We start from the raw sequence: 17,985 nt of genomic DNA, 5'->3' as shown, positions 1-17,985 counted from the left end.
GCTGGGAGAGGGCCCTGGTGCCCAGTTTTCAAGCTTCAGTACGTGTTTTGGAATATACATATTAGCGTAAGTAATGCCGATATACAGTCAGTCTCTGTTACCCAGACAGTTAAATCATTCTAAAACACGCTGGTTTTTTGTTTCTGATTAAGACAAGTTGAAAATATTTCATTCCAATGCAGGATTAGTTGATGCAGGAGGACTAGATCAAGGCTTTTTTAACTACCTTTTTTTTCTTTTCCCTCTCTCCTATCGCAGTGATAACTGCTTGGCACCAAGCCCCAGCATCTGCTTTGGACCCATGGAAAAGGAGGAGGCATCTTCCCCAAAGCCTTCTGGGCACCGCTAACCCCAGCAGCCTTGTCCTACCCCTGCAGCAGCTGCTCCCACCCACCCTACCCTTGTCATCCCATCGCCTTGTCGTCCCTGGGCCCTGGGGGTTCCTCCTGGCCGGAGGCAGAGCTGTGGCTGCGTCTGCAGTTGCAGGACTATCCCGGGAAATAGAGAGGTGGGCCGGGTCCTGAGGACTCAGGGGGAAACGAGGTCCGAGTGAAAGCCCCGGCTCCCTTTGCTGCTTCGTAATTCTAGTTATAACGTTGATTCATAGCGAAACAATTTGGTGAAAAGAAAAAAAGACTTCCCTGTAAGAAGATTTCTTTTTATTGTCAACTTTCACACAGTCAGAGGAAGAAATTCCCTAGGCAATTAGAGCTTCTAACATTACAGGCACAAGGGTTGTTTTGAGAAAACAAACACATGTCAGCATTTTTTAAGTTATTTTTTCAACCTTTAGACACGTTGGCAAGGCATCGATTCAGTGGGTTTTCTTACATGAAGGCATATAGACAGGAAAGCACAGTACCAGCTGCGAGTGCAATATGCCGCTGGTCTGTTAATGATAAAGAGCAACAATGCGAAGGAGCCGTAAACCAGACAAAGCAAAAGGAGGAGAGAGGCATCCACAGAAGTGGGTGTGTGGCAGCTACCCAATTATTGGTGATTTCCCTGGTACTAGTATCTAAAGTCATTAGCGTAAAAGGGGCATTGGTTAGGGACATCCGCACAGCTGTGAGTAGCTGACGGGTTTGGTTTTGTTTTGTTTTTCCCAAGTCCTGCTTTCCGTAGTGGCAGCGGTGTAAAAATAAACTTAAACTAAAATCAGTTTACAGGGAAATTTATAAACACAGTATAATAATGGCTCCACTCCTGCGGCTTGCACCCTCTGTCTATTAAATATTAGCCCTCAGTTTTCATAATATAACTTAACAAAGAGAACAGCATTTAAAAAGAAATGTGATCATTCTAAGCTTTTATCTTAAAATTCTGCCCTCATTTATGCTACGTAGCCCCTCTGACTTAAATCTGTTTAGTACAGTAAGGTGAGTTACACTTGTAGCAATCAGTGGAAAACATGAGCTAGTTCTTATACAAAATAAAAACTTCAGTGTTCCTATACATATATTTAAAGAGAGTGCAAGACCCAGCATGTGTAATATTCTTTTCAGCCAGCTTGGTGAATTTGTGTTGAACAGGTAAAATAGGAAACCAAAAAATGGAGTTTGAAAAAGGAGAGGAGAATTTAATAAACCCATGCTAGAGCCAGAAGCTATCAATTCCATATCATTTTCCCCTGAAGCGTATCTGTGACGTGCAGAGTCAATAGGGGAGGCATTTCCCAAACTCGGCCCCTGACCTTGCGGCTGGACCCTGTCCCTGCCCAGCCTCCCGCTGGCCCCAGCAGCCCTTCCGACCAGCCTGGATGGTTGCGCAGACAGATGTGATAACTTGACCGGTGACCTAGATAAGACGCCTTTCCTAACCCAGAGGGCAGACAATTTTAAGGGCACATCCCTGCCTCCCCTCCACAGGAAAAACCTGCACTTCACCCAGGACGTCTCCGCTTGGGACAGCCGTGGTTTCAGAGGATGGCAGGGGCTGTCATCCAGAGGCAGTGATTCTGCATGGCAGCTCTGTGAACGTGGCAAAGGACTGGAGGGAAGATATGAAGAGAAGATGAATCTGTTCAGCACTAAACATGTTTATTTTAACTTCTCTGAAGCTTCTGAAAAATCACTGAGCAAAACTCCAAGGTATAAATCAAAGTGAGAGAGAGAAAGAAAAAGGGCAAGCGAAAGAAAGTCATTACTTTGATTGGCAATGAAAGATTACTCAGGATCAGTAACTCTGCCTAGCCCAGCTCCAAATTCACCATTCCAAAACGCTCGAAAGAAACCCATGTTAAAAACAAAAACCAAACCAAAAAAGCCCAGGTGTTCACAGGAAAATGACTTGTGTAACGACAAGTGGAAATTTGGGTTCTGCCACCCATTCTTACACTGCTGCATTGTCTTTACTATTAAAAGCATATTTCAAAGGATCCCAAGCTTTCTCTACCAAGTGTTTAAATTAGAGAATAAAGGCTAAAATGATTAACATAAAGATGGCTATCTGATTTTTTTTTTCTCTCTTCAGTTTCATGTCCCTCAGCTACGCCTTAGCGCAGCCCAATTTACAGTATAAGGCCGGAAAGTCAGTACTAGGCACGCCGTTACAATAAGTACTGTTCTCACTTGTTCACTATAAGCTCCCTATTTCCTTCTTAAAAGTTGTTTTCAAAAGGATCTGCTTGCGTAATTGTGCAGCAGCAAGCCCTGGTAGCCTCAATCCCCAAGAATGTTTTCAATGACCTCTTCCTGCCCAGTTTTTCCATGAGAGAGAGAGAACTGTTGGGAAAGGGGGAACCGACAGTGTTACCAGAGGGTAAATGAGTAGACAGATGCAGAGCAGAGATTAGTGTTTTAGGAAAAAAAAATTCTTTTTTTTTTTTTTTCTTTTTCTTCTCCCTGGTGTTTGGATCGTTTTTAAAAAACACACCCTCATTTTAACATTTCATGTCCTTTTGGTTGGCATGGGCCTTCCCGCAAGAAAGCAGACCCTAATTTTAGAGGTGAGAGTATTAAAGCAGAGGAACGGGTGCGTTTCACCCACACAATGGCTGCCGGCATCAAATCCAGGTTGTGGATCAATCCTGGCTCTGAAGAGGCTGGGCAGCTTCGCAGTGACAGTATGAGTCAACGTGGCCATTTGCACGACAGATAAGTAAGTGCAAACAAAGGGTAGGAGGACAGTAGCCAGAGCATCAAAAATGAAATGTCTGCTTCTGAGGGGAGCCGAGCACACTAATGCAAACACATACCTGTACCACGTGTGGCAAATCAAGATTTGTTTATTTACAGTATCAGTTTTGGTTATGGAGAACTCTTCAAAAACCTAAGGGCGAAATGACCTTGAGAAGTTCACATTATTAAGAATTAATTATTACCCTCTGACAGACCCCATTTATCACCATGAAAACACCAGATACTTTAATTAGAGCACTTCTGGCATCGGAGCATGTTCCCTTCATGTTAGATTTTGGTTTAGATTTTGTTCCCAGGGGGACCACAGGAATTCTTAAATGTACCAAAGAGCAGTTTAAAGATTTTCCACTACGATGAGTTTAAAAGTTGGGGTTTTTTTTGTCCCTGAATCAAGCTCCATAATAACCTCCATAATCAAAGAATTATCTTTGCTAGTGACAGACAAAATTAATAATCAAAGTTTCGGTTTTTAACCCTGCCTGTCACCTACAGCGCTGACGCTGAGGACCACGAGGTAGATTATTCAGCAATTAACATTATGTGATGTTGCTGAATGCAGCATATTTCCTGTAGCTTAAAAACATGCCACGCTGTGGCAATGCAGAGTAGGCAGCTTTTAAAGTTTGGATTAAATCTAAGAGAAAGTCTCCCATGACTCGTTCAACTTCTGCCATTACCTTATGTATTGTGATAACGGTGTAATGCAAGGTAGGGATTTAAAAAGACAAGAACATAAATCTTTCTTTGAGATTGATGACATTTTGCTCATTGCCTGTGCGTCAAGAGGACGGAGGGAGCTTGCTGTGTTGCGATTTCCCACCCTACTCCTAGTAGGAGTGCAAAATGAAAACTTTACACTTGGATCAAACCCCGTTTTTGCCTCCAGGACAAAATTTCCCATCAGATTAAGACCTGCAAAATTTGGTCCCATAGGGAAGAACTCAGGAGTCCTCAGTAACATCCTGAGGAGCCCCTACTGCTTTGTCAGCCACAACCAGCTGCGAAGTCCCCACCATCGCTTTGGTCGCATTTTTCCCCGGATGGGAAAAAAAAAATCCGTGCAAATACGATGCCCCAGTGCTCCGTACTCTTAACTATTCACCCCAAACGGTCTGCCTCTTTAAATGAAGCGCAGGCTGGAACACGCTATCTGCTTCTCAGAAAGCCGAAGGTGGATGCGTGCCAGGGATTTGTGCAGCTTCCTGGCTTTGCTGATAAAGAAGGGCCACTGCGAGGTAAACCTCTGCTCTCTCCCAACACGTTTCCTCTGCGGCTGCCCAGAAACAAGGGACCCGAGAAGAGCAGGGAAACACGGAGCCCACTGCCTGGGCAGGAGGAGGCCTCTGAAGAGTTCGCGCGCTTCTACATTTAGAAATGTGAGCTTCGAGCCCGGGCATTTGCATCCGCGGGTGGAAAGTATGAGAAAGCACATCTAATGCTGAACGTTAACGATAGCATTTGACCATGTTAACCAGTAAATGACAAGGCAGGGTCATGGGAGTTAATTATTCAAGTAAGTGACTGCTAAAAGAAATGTTTAAGAAATGCTGTAGTTTGCAGTGACTGCAATGGAAAGTGACTAATCATTTCAAAGTTTAACCTTGACAGCTCTAAGCAGACCCTTCTTGCTCTTTTTCTGGTTTTGTTTTTTAAATCAATATTGTCGACCTCGCAGGCAGAACATTAAAGGTTTTGCAGAAAAAAAACCCCAAGCTGGCTAGAAAGGCACCTACGACATGAAGAGCAGAGCTTCAGGAGAGAAGCAATCTGGTTTAGAGGGGTTCAGCTTTGGGAGAAGGGGGCTCTCGCCCCAGCTCCCGACCTGTCGCGTGATGTGGGGCCGCTCTCCTCGCCTTCGGGACTCGTGTATTTAGGTTATAACCTCTTTGGGGCAAACTCTGCCTTGTTTGTACAGTGCCAAGCACAATCAGGCCCTGCTCGCCACTGATGTCCCTCAGCACTGCCGTGATATAAACGCTAACGAAGAGAGACTGCTCATACCTGTGTAGCCCCAACTGAATCCACCACTTAAAAAATTTCATTATTTTTTTGGTGCCCGGATAATTTAAAAAACTCCCAGGCAAAATACAATTACTGCCCTGCCGTAACCGCTAAGCTTCTGTGGGACATAGCTGCATAATTTTAAGAGCCAAACATTCCACTAGACCTCTTTGTTTCAACAATCAAATACCAGAGAGGAAGGTAATACTGACAATGTATTTTTCTTCTTAGGTATGCTGAACTGCTTTACAACTTCTTATACTGATATATGAGTGTACAATACAAAAAAAAAAAGGCAAGTATAAGCTAACATTTTATAACAACAGTACAGCATATATACAGCACTTCTCATCCCAAGTGTACTTAAATTGGACATACAGTTGTCACTTGACCTCCCAGGAAAGTGCAGCTATCTCCAAACTGGGACACAGCATGTGTTTAATAAACAATATTTGAGGTTTGGACATGGAGAGGAATCATTTTTTCCCACTTACAGCTCTGTTAAGGATAAAGCAAAAAATAAAAGCACATTTAATGTGTATAGGCCTATTAAGATGTTGAAACTAAGAGGAAGGCAGACTAGGAGAACCTAAATATGAAGAATATTTTATAAAGGGTAAATATGAAATTTGAGCTGGAAAATGAGAGGGCAACTGAGTGAATATTATTTTTTCTTGGAAAAAGAAATGCCTTTGAGGTTATAATCTGGTTATTTAGAAGCCTGGCTTTACCCTTATCTGAAAACCAGAACCCCCAGTGTTATTTGTGCCCATTGCTGGGGTGGGCTCTGCACTGGAATACATCCTTTGGGAATACCTCAAAGGGAAGACTGCAAAATCCTCAGTAGTATTGCCCATAAGAAAATATTAACTCCTCAAGAGTAACTCATTCTTGATGTGTAGCATGAAATCATGGAGGTTGTGGGAGCTTCCTATTCTTCCTGCTCGTGTTGTAGGGGTGCTAGAAAGGTTATCTGACTGGGTTCTCAAAGAGACAAGGAAGTCCTCTTGTAAGATGGGTTAACATGCAGGCATGGTCAACCCCTCCTTAAACGTTGCCTGGCGTATGTTGCCCAAAATGGCTCTTCAGCAACAATCCACAGTCGCTTGAGTGTATACTGCAGTGATTACCCTTGTCTCAAGTTTAAGTCCTGCTGCCCAGGGTGTCATTGTCCCTGGAACTCCTGGAACAGCTTTCAAATGGTTGGCATGATGTAGAAATGGGCTTTCCTTCCTTCTAGTCCACCCTTGTGAGCGCAGTTGCCACCTCTGCAAACAAACATGCGCAGCTGGGAGAGAGAACATTCAGGCTGAACTTGAGGAAAGTCTCAGGTAGCATCCTTGGCCTCCCAGCAGGAACCACAAAAGCTGAACTTCAGAATAAGCAAGTAAATAGAGATGTTTGTTTGGATAATCAGAGGATTTATAAAGCTGGGTTTCCACAGAGATTGCTGGCAAGACTGAGTGGCAGACATATGACCCATTCTACCAGAATACAGGAGACAGGAGAAAGTTCAGGACCACGCTTGTGACTGAATGCCATTTTCTGTATCGATGGAGCGGTCCCAAACGTCACGGGGAGCTACCAGTGGTCAGGAGGAAGGAATCTCAGCCATGGCTAGAAAAAGTGTACTTCAATCAGCAGGGCAAGGGTGGTGGGAGGCGGGGGGCATAAGTACAAAGGGAACCTTTCATGCAACTCATACCTGAGAATAAATGTAAAAAACATTAAAAAACCTTAAAGTTATCATTGCAAACAATCCAGTGGCAAGTCAGCCTACATTAAGAGTAAGCTTGTAAGATAAGCATGCAAATTAAAGATTGCAGAAAGCAGAGGTTTGGTTTTCAAGTCCCATTGCTCGAGGCAAGAACAATTTACTCTCCTGCGGGACTTGGACTGAGGCAGAGGGATGCGGTAAAGGCAGTGTGGGTGGTTCACAGTGTTCACTTTGCTTTTGCCTGGGAAGCTAGGAAGCCACAACCATTCTTTGCTTGTAGACTTTTTGTTGCTCTAAGCATGAATGTCCCTTTTGTCCTCTAACAATCCCATTTTAGGATGTGTTTAGGAAGACAGTCTCTGACCCTTTCCTGGACTAGGGATGGAAGCCAACTGAAGCAGCAGGATGCTATTCTTCCAAGACTACTTTACGGTCCTCGCTTTTGATGCCATTGCAGGCATCATGCAAGCCAGGATGATTTCAAGCTATTTTGCTAACTTGCCTTCATCAACCTATACCAATGGTGATAACCACTCTTATAATACATTTTTTCAATCTTCCCTGCACCATTCTTGCACTCATTCCCTAGGAATAATTTCAGCTGGTGGTTATAGATCTTCAGCTCAACATTACAGAGCAGGCAGAGGGGATGAAGAGAGGCTCTGCACCATCCTCTCTTGATGCCAGCCTGCTTATTTTTCCGAGTATCTTTATGGGGAAACTTTCAGTCCGTTTTGAGTTTTCCTTCCTTCTGTAAACCTACCAGTTTTAGATAGTGTGGCAGTGGTACATACTGTCAGATAAGCATTGGTACTTAGATGTGCCTGAGCTCCCTTTATAGTCATTGGACATGATTCAGGGGCAACAGTCACATATTTAGTGCATTTTTAGGAACTGCAAGGTATCCACAGTCCTGTCTACCTGTCTAGCCTTCAGCTGCCACTGTGGAAAGGTCTTCTGTGCGTCGGTGCTGGGTCACATCTGCCACCTCCCCATGGATATCTTGGATACCATAAGTGATCTCAAACAGCACTAGATCCTTATCTGTGGACAAATAAATTAAGCTCCTATCTCACACCATCTAGCTCTGTCTATATTTACTGGTAAGAAAGAGGTGTCTGTTTATTTCACCTATCTGAGAATGGGCTGGTGTGCCCCCGGGGGATTCCTGTCTCTATCCATTGATTTAATAGGAATTTAGGTGAGTAGATGAGGTGCGATGACTGATTTTTAGATGGCTATAGTGAGGTGAAATGAATCCCATCTGTACTGTCGCATGATTAATGTTGGAACAGTAAGCACCTTGCACTTTGCTCTTAAGTGTCATAATAATTTTGGTTAGATTTAATGTGTTTTAAAAAGTGTTCCCGCTTTCATTAAATTGATCCTTGTTAATTATAATCCAATAAATTTTAGAAGAGGCTTTAAAAGGTAATGATTTATGCATCTATGTTCAAAAACCAGAAATATCAGACAGAAGGCCAGCAAACTCCTCCTGAATTCAGAACATGCGTTTGAGAAGTGATTTCAAATCCCTATGCAAGTCAAATAGAGGGAGAAGTATGTACAAGACATACTGCTATATTGTGACAAACCATAAAAAAGCTTTCAGCTATATAGCATCTTGACAGGCTGTTCAAAATCAAGTGTTGAACCTCACCCTTTACCCTGATAATCAGGTTTCCCTCTTTGCTTCACACATATATTATGCCATACTTAACACACAAAAGAAAAAAAAAGTAAATATTTTCTTTACTGAGAGCCAACTTTGTCGTGATGCACCCCATCACTCTTCTTGTCTTTTATTATAAGAAAAGCATCCTGTACTTGCTTGTATAGCAAACAGATCTTTCCTAGCAGTAGTCCTGATAGCCGGAATAGGGATTTATGAGGCCAGGAAGCAAAGTGTAGTCTTGCCGCTCAAGAATAACGGCTAGTGTGTTAATCTGCCAAAAAAAAAAAAAAAAAAAGAAAAAAAAACCCTCAAACATAACATTTTTTTCTTAAGTCCTGTCCCTCTAAAGATATGGGCTTTACTTACTTCCTCTGAGCAGTCAGTGTTCATGTTAGTGACACAACCTCAGTGATCCATTAACGCTCATAAAACTCCATACCAGTATTCAAAAAGTATTTATAGACTCAAAGATAGAAGTCAGGGCATATCCCTACCATAAGCAACACCTTTTTAGCAATGCTTATTCCACAAATTTATTTATTCATTACTCAGTCACACCTATGGTAGTCCTTCTGGCCAATACATAGCTACAAGACCTGGTGATTTTCATGCATTATCGATGTCATCTACTTTTCTTGGATTGACCTTTTCTGATCACTATCCAAACAGCTGCTGCAATTGCTGAATTTCTCCTGGTATATCCCACTCAGCTGCTGTGTCTCAAAAGAATTCTGCTGGTCTGCTGAGGAGCTGCATGTGAGATGTTAGAAGAAATGTGGAATGGTGCAGGGAAATGTCTAAAAAACCCAAGAAAAACTGAATTCTATCAGATAAAATAGAAGTACCTGTGCAAACTTGGCTCTGAGTTCTCTTCGTGCACTACTGGTATTTCACAGCTCGTTACAAAAATGCCTCAGCCAGGGCACTGCGAGGAAGGGAATGGTGATACTTGTCCACCATGTCTTGAACTTTTTGTGAAGATGCATGTCATGGGCATAGAATCATAGAATAGAATCACAGAATCATTAAGGTTGGAAAAGACCTCTAATATCATCGAGTCCAACCATCAACTCAACACCACCATGCCCACTAAACCATGTCCTTAAGCGCCTCATCTACACGTCTTTTAAATACCTCCAGGGATGGTGACTCAACCACTTCCCTGGGCAGCCTGTTCCAAGGCCTGACCACTCTTTCAGTAAAGAAATTTTTCCTAACATCCAATCTAAACTGGTCATTGCCATCAAGCTAGGGAAAAGCTAGAGACGCTGTGTGGTGCTGCTGGTGGCAGCATGCACGCTGTTTGCAGCAATGTTGGTGGCTGCATGCTACCAATAAAACTTTCAAGGTATAGAAATGGACTGAGTTGGTTTCTGTTATTGTTTTTCTGAGTTAGGGAAATACAGGACCCAGGACTACTTCCACTGACTCAAATGACAGCAAGAATCAGGAAAAAATAAGCTGATAGACACGATTATAATGATTATATTTCCTCTCAGAACCAGTTATATCTGTTGTACCATCCTAAGATAAAGGTGTAGCCTATGTATATAATAAAAAGCAGGAAGAAACAGGTGAAATATTTGGGGCTAATTACATGCTGAATGTGTCAACTACAGAAATATTGGACTGAATTTTCAGAAGCACTGCTACACATTGGTTTTGATTGTGTCACTCTTCAGGATTTCTCTAGATCAAATGGCCTCAAATCACTGTATTTCCTGACTAGATACCAGCCTTTATGCCCAAATTCAGTGAAGAAATAATAAGTGTAGCACAGGAAAGTGATTTTTTACTTCAGTTGATCACCAATTTACACATGTACCCTACGCTGTATTTATTCTTATAGCAAAAGATTGTCTAAAAATAGCCATTACTAGCAATAGGAACTCTGGATGAAGAGACCAGCTTAAAGACAATCTGAAAGTGAATGTGTCTTTTGAAAGCACCTGTGCTATTCAAAGGTCAGGCACATGCTGCTCTTTCCTTGCTTCTTAATAACGAAGCAGTAAGCTTGTTTCATGGTAACAATAATAGCCACTGTACCAAATTCAATCCAGCACTCTATATACAGTGATACTGACATCTGACGATACTTGTGACAGATTACTATGGTCCTCCATCATCAAAGTGCAGTAAAAATTCAAGGCTGCAGTAAAAATTAATCTGGCCATGAAACTGGCCTGTAGTTATTTCCCCCCCGCAACTACTGCAACATTGATGCATACAAGTCATCAGACATGACTTTGGAGGGTATTAGATGTACATAAAGCTTCCAGAGAGAAACAGAGGGTTGCTACAAAATATTCAGAAACCAACTACTTAAAGTGCATCTTTTTACATCTCCTGTGTGATTACAGACAGTACCGTGAGTAAGAAGTGACTCGGCAATATCTAGGATGTTTTGAAAACCTACTACCAGTGAGCTGGGAATAACATTTCACCTTTCATACGGAGACTTCTGATTCAAAGTCTGGCCTGAGTCAATCTGACCAAGAAAATGGTTCTAATTTAATTGCTGATTTGAAATAAATTAGTAGTTTTAGTGAAAACCCTAAGGATGAAAGTCTTCATCACAAAACCACAGCCATCCCTACGACTCCTCTGGATCCTCAGAAAAGGCGAAGGAACTGAATACCTAGAAGAAGAAACTGGTCATTGCCATCAAGCTAGGGAAAAGCTAGGGACGCTGTGTGGTGCTGCTGGTGGCAGGGCAGGGTAAGAAGGTGTATCTCCTGTCAATGGAAGACTTTTATCTGAGACTTATTAAAAGGACTAATACTACATTCATTCAGTAAAATACTCATTTGGAGGTCAAAAAAAGTACTGTCTCCTGCTAAGGAGAGGAATATAAATATAAATATAAACATAAAGGGATGTAAATATATCTTTAGGTTTTGCCTCGTTCGCTTAATCGCTTTTGTATTCTCAGTTTGTAGAGCATCTGTATAATCCATACACGGTAATAATTTCATGCACAAACTTCAGTACGCACAGTGCTGCAGAAGTTGAACAAACCTTGTCAATCACAGAACACAGGAAAACCTGTTGGTGGAACAAATCTGCTGCATGCTTTAATTGTAGTCAAAGAGGCCTAGCTTCTCCTAGATTTTCATGGTTTGTTGTTCAACTAGAATGTCTTCCATACATCTGAAATTTGCTCCAGGTTATATGATGTTTTGTGATCCATCACAACATGGCATATTACCAATTGTTACTATATAATCCACGACGAAAATATGCCCTTAATGCTCCATGACAAATGGAAAGAATTTGGGTATATCTTATTTAAAACAGTAGAGGGGAAATGGAATACAGCCCAGCTCTGTAGTTCAAATTTATCCTTTCGTTAAGGGGAAAGAGGTATACAAGTAAAAGGTATCCGAAACTTAGATTATTCATAAGAGGGAGTCAATGGCTTAAGCTTTTCTGAGTTGGCTTGCCCATTTTTTTAACTGTTTCCTACCCATAAATATTTCTGTAATAAATGTGCCAATACAATTTTGGGTATGCTTTTATGATATTAAAATAGGCCTTCTGGAAAACTCATTTAGCATTTTAGTATAACACTTCTATAGAATTAGAAAAACAGAACAGAAAACTTTGCCCTTTTGAAATCAGTGAAAACAGCCCTTTTGACTACTCGAGACTGCAGTTCACCACTTTTTAACTTTCTTTTAACATTCCACAGCATGATAGATGCAATGCCAACACAAAGAAAGGTATACGGTCTCTACTCCAAACAGCAAGCATTGCCAAAGAGAAATTTTTCTATTACATTCTACGAACTAGTTTCAAACTCTATGGCCACGTGTTTTTTAATAAATTCTATAGGCTTTTAAAATGTTATCCATAGATTCTCTCACTTTAATTACTTTTAAAGATCTATCATCCTTTTCCAGGGATCTGCTTATTATTATTAACATTATAGCGTTAATACTTTTTGGTTCAGACTTGTTTGTAAGTAATACAGCGTGACAGTACTGTAGGAGAATCATTAATTATAATTTTAATGTATCCAAATATTTTGAAAAAGAAATAAATAGATTTGATTACTGTGTATGATCTACTTAATGCACCTGTAAATAGATGTTTAAACACTCTGCATTTGCAACTGGAATTGAGCCTTTTTATCCTACCTGCAGCTGGGCTACAAACTGAGTGCATAAATAACAGGTGTTCTAGTTTCAGTGACTTATTTCTCAGCTTCCTCAGGGACAGTTAAGCCGCTAAATATTTCTCATATGTGCCTTACAATATAGAGTCTCAAATCAAAACCCTGTCATTGTGGGATGCCTCATGTTGAGATTAACCATTCTCTTATTTGAAGATTTTTCTTCTGGATCAGTGGCTGGCTCTTCTGGAATGGCCAATGTTCACGGCTGATACTAAACAGGCACAAAAAAAATCTCATTTTCTTTGACTTCAAATTTGACTTCGTTTTCCTGATGCTGCACAATGCATTTTAATTAAAAGGATTTAAGGAGTTAAGTGAGATAGAGCCTGGAAGCTATTCTACATTCTTCTGTGCCTTTCAGTTCTTCCCTTTTCTTCCTTCCTCTCCTTCCACCATGTCCAAGACAGACTGCATCAGTGCCGTGGCAGATGACCAACAGTGCTACATTTAGCTGTTTGTAATAAACATTCCCTGAATGATGAGAAATATTTCTACCTTGGGAACTAAGTATGATGCACTTTTGTTTTTTTCCCCTGCCTGAATGAGCAAGAGACAAGAACTGAAAATCAACCCCAGGAATCTTGCATGACCCTGCAGAACATTACCATTAAAAATAATTGTTACTGGTAAAGCTGGGATTATTTGTACTCATATAAATTCACCTTTGCTGACTGAAGCTTTAAGTACTGCATTTTGAGGCAGATTTTTTTGTATAGTAGTAATACAGTTGAAGACGTTTCAAGATCGTAATTAACTGGAACACATAACATTGACTAAGGACCAAACGCAACTCAAAATCAATATGAAATATGGATACCTCATGGGATGAAAAACGTAACTGTAAGAGAGTGTTCTTCACAGAGTAGGTATATTCCTAGATGGTTTTGGACCCTATGCTGTTGAAATTGTTATCACAGACCCCTAAAGAAAAGACAAAAAAATTGCCCCTAAAGTCTGTAGAAGACTAAAAGATTAGGGGAGTGACCAGTCAGTATCATGGAGAACTCTGTACAGCTTGGTAAATAGTTTAATAAAACTACTTGTATTTCAACATGGTGACAGGAAAACTCATTCATCTACAAATAATGGGGGAAAAAATGAATCTGAAGAAGCTTGTGAGAAATAAATCAGGTGAACAGGCTCTCCCATGGTAATGCAATGCTTACATGTAACCCAGGAATTCTGTATTCAGAAAGCGTAGGAAGACTACATACTGCTGTGTTTCAGCCTGCTGGAATACTAAACCCAGCTCTGGTGTCTACAATTTGATACGGACTTCGAAAAATCAAAGACGTTTCAGACAAGGTCCTCAAGGATAAATAAAATGGAAACTCTTCCTGATGGAACTCATGGAATGAAATACTTAAGGCATTGAAGATAGAGGTGAAAAATTACCCAAGTAGCTACCTGGAGAACAGGAATTCAGTAATAATGGGCACTTTGATCTCACAAATAAAGGTGTAACATGTTCTGAAGGCTCAAAAGGGCTGTTTTCACTGATTTCAAAAGGGCAAGGTTTTCTGTTCCACCAGAGTGGCAGAGATATGGTCAGAATTAGAAGTGACAGGATTGAAATTTCATCAGTTTTGGGGTCTTCAAGAAAAGGCCTCCATCCCTTGATGATGGCTGATGATTTCCATGCATGAGGTAGCTGACTATGGTGAGAAGGACACGGTTCTTTCAACTGCAAAAGGGAAAAGCCTTATGAACAGGCTATTATATTGGAACTCAGACACTTCTTACAGAAGTTAGAGCATCTCAGCTGGATGCTGAAATGGGTTAATTCATAGGAACTTTTGAAATTAGACCTCTCAAAGAAACTGAAATGAGAGTGAGGCCTTGAAACATAAAATGCTCAGGTGTATTTGTTGTGTTCACCAAGTCGCCAGTGGAGCAACGAGCCCGACTGAAGGGTTTCTTTGTGCTAGTCAGCAGTGTCAGGTCGAGATGGCAGTCCAGTGACCATCAGGCATATGTGAGGCCACAGGCCAGGTGTGAGGTCAATCCAAGATGGCCAAGCAACAAGTCAGGCCCAGTTGGGCAGAGGGACACCTCCAGCGTAGCCCAGAGCAGGGCTGGGTGCCCGGGGCTGAGCTGAAATGGGGCCCTTGGGCCATGGGCAGGGTGTGGGGGGAGACCTCAGCCGAGGCTGGTCAAGGCCAGTAAGGCCCTCTGGGGCCTGGACGGCAGCCTCGTAAGGCTGAGCAATTAACATTTGTTTTGGTTTATGCCAGAGACCTTCTCAGAAAAGATGTCCTCAGCACGATGGCATTTTCTGGCAAGATTGCTAATCTGTATCTCTTACTACCGTTTGTGAAAAGGGGCCACCCATCCTTTCACAGTACAGATGAAGAGTGCTGTTCTCGTACAAGCATGACGTTGTCTTCTGAGACCATTACTCCCTGATGCATAGCATCAGTTTATGAAGTGATGGCAGCTTTCAGGTCATGAGATCATATCAGGCTTTTTAACCTGCTATACTCCTTTCTTTATATCGCAGACATCAGGTTTTAGTAGTTTCCAGTATCTCGTCAAGTAAAATGTCAATGGATGACAACCTAAATTTAATCATTGCCCTTCTGTAATTTTATCTAAATACAGATCAGTCTGGTTCTGCAGGTTATTTTACAGTGTTTTGTTATTTTGATATTGTTTTCTAACAACACTTTAGATTCAAGGAGATAACAAGGATTGGCAGTTACATGACTCCACTCCCCACAAAAACCTGTAAGTTATCTACTAATTTTTGTGGCTTGCGTTTCGTTCTTTCTACACCAGAAAATAATTTGTTATGCCTAATTGCCTACTTAGTTGCAATATTTTCTAGTAAAGCTATCTTAAGAAAGTGAATATAGCAAGCTAGGACAAATATTAGTCGTCTTCAGCCAGCATAAACATACCTATGCCTACCTTGCTCCAGGGGTTCAACAATTTCTGTGGTGCCAATACGAGCTCTTTCATTTGCCTTGGCCTGTATTTTTGGCATATGCAACAAACTTAAAAATACTTCCTTTTCATTTCTTATATTTCCAATACCTAAGTTCCCTTTTTGTAGCTTTTGAAATAGTTTTTGTGAAAGATCTTGGAAACATTATTTTAGCGTATTTAGAGAAAATCTCATCTAGTATTGTGACGACCATCCATAAATCAATAGCAATAGCTGGGAATATGCTATTATTATATAATTATTCTTTTATGTTTTTATTTTAGATATTGTAATACAACAGTAGTTGTACTTTCCTTAGTATCTCACCCCCACCAGTAATCCAAATTGCTCTGAGATCAGACAGTTTATTTTTTCTTTATCAGGTCAACAGACACGTAGTCTGCCTTTAGACTTTGCTCTGTTGCACTTTTGCCAAACCTCCATGCCAGGGATGTCTGACCTTTTGAATCAGGGCTGGATACCTGTTCTGGAAACCTCTGCAGTTTGCTGTCTCACACTACTCTCCTGTGTCTCATGGATGCAGCAGCAGCTCACAGGGCTAAATATCTGGTAATGCGTAAATGCATTTCCAAAATGTTAAAAATACTTTTGAGACCAGATTAAATTGTCAGTTGCAGAGCCCTGCTGTTAAGAATATACCAACCAATCCATTTTTCCCCAGAGGTGAATTCAATCTAAAATCATATATGTATAGCTGAAAAAAAAGGAGTATCTGTTCTCCAAGGTGCAGAAAGGGTGTTTGTGAAGTGCTTTTGGCAATGGCAAGAAGTGGTTTATGGTTAGCTTCCATCCACACCTCATAAATAACATTCTCACTAATAAAGACAAAAACTTTCTACACCTAATTACTAAAGCCAAAGTGTCCCTCTCTGTTTGCTCTCATCACCGTTCTGCATTTATTAGCCTCTCTGAGGCAGTGATCTCTAGTTTTGACAATACAGTTATGAGAAACATGGAAAAAAAAAAGTACCTTCCGGCTTGTTAAGGCAGGTAGGTGATGGCCTCAGCTGTGCTTTCATTTCCCTGTACATATTGTTGGGTTAGCTTCTTAATGAGGTATGCTATTTCCACCATATGAAATTTTTGTTTCTTTTTTCTTTATTCCAGAAGCCCTAACTCTTCTTGAAGCTGCCAGGAGTCACTTGTCAACCTACTGTTTTTCTCACATCAAAATTTCATCTATGTATACCTTAACAACCTCTAGACTGTCAGAAAGATGTATTTTCATGTGAAACACCTGTTAAAAACAACTCAGATGGTGATCCTCAAAAACAATGTTTCCCAATAGGGAGGAAAATGGTCAAAAAACTACTTTATTTTTTTACATGAAGTGCAGAAAAATATTTCCAACTCTTCTCTACAGAAATGTATACCCTAGTCTGTGGTGGAAAACGTTCCCACTTTACAGGTTTCATTGTTTTGGATCTATAAAGAAATGAAAGATTCCACTGTTTTTTCCACTGTGCTTCCTCCTCTGGCCAGGAAGTTGCACCCACGCTACCCGTTGTTTCATTTGCTTTCCTCCTGCAGAGCGGTAACTCTGTCCTGTTCCAAAGCAGTTTCTGTTTCAGGATGAAGGGTGTTCTCCCAGGAATTTGAACCTGAGGGCGTAGGAGAGTGGCAAAAAGAAGGCAATGTGGTTTTCTCATCTATGTTCTGAAACCCACTGAGATCTTCCAAAGTTCTTGGAAGACCTACTCCAATGCTTTTGTCCTTTTCTTTCCAACCTAGTCCCTGTGTGAGTGTTAAGTCCTACATCTTAATTACGTGTTGCTCATTTAAGTTACCCTTTCACTTACCCCCTCAGCCTTGTAACTCAGCCCCTCAACTTCCCTTCTCACATAAAAGAAGGAAAAAACCCTCTAAAAGTGCAAGATTGTCTTGGTGGGCTTAAGACACTGACAGATAAAATCCAGCAAATCTTCCTGCAGTTGTTGGAAAGTTTCCTCGTGTCTCCATTACCATCACCAGTGCGGAGCTGGCACAAGGGAACGTGTGCTTGTGCCTCCGCTGCGCTAACGCAAAGGCTGACAGCCAGCCTTAAATCACCAACGAAAATGGGCTTGAATAAGACACAATTCCTGTACTGAAGTAGATTGTGCATGGGCATACACTTCCTCCTGTCAATTCTGTTAAAGGGTGATAACCTCTTACAAAGAGACCATAACAAACAGCTGGGAAGCAGTAACATCTTAAAGCACCTGAACTCTTTGCTAAGCCAAGCTGAATAAAAGCCCTTAAATCAGTCACAAGTGCTTATACTTTTTTCAATGTTATTCTCGGTTTAAAAACATATCACTCATATTTTTCATTTTTATATGGAGTAGT

The sequence above is a fragment of the Calonectris borealis genome, chromosome 1, assembly GCF_964195595.1.
Source record: "Calonectris borealis chromosome 1, bCalBor7.hap1.2, whole genome shotgun sequence".
NCBI classification, from domain to species: Eukaryota; Metazoa; Chordata; class Aves; order Procellariiformes; family Procellariidae; genus Calonectris; species Calonectris borealis.
The sequence above is the reverse complement of the archived record's forward strand: the minus strand, read 5'-3'. Positions refer to the sequence as shown.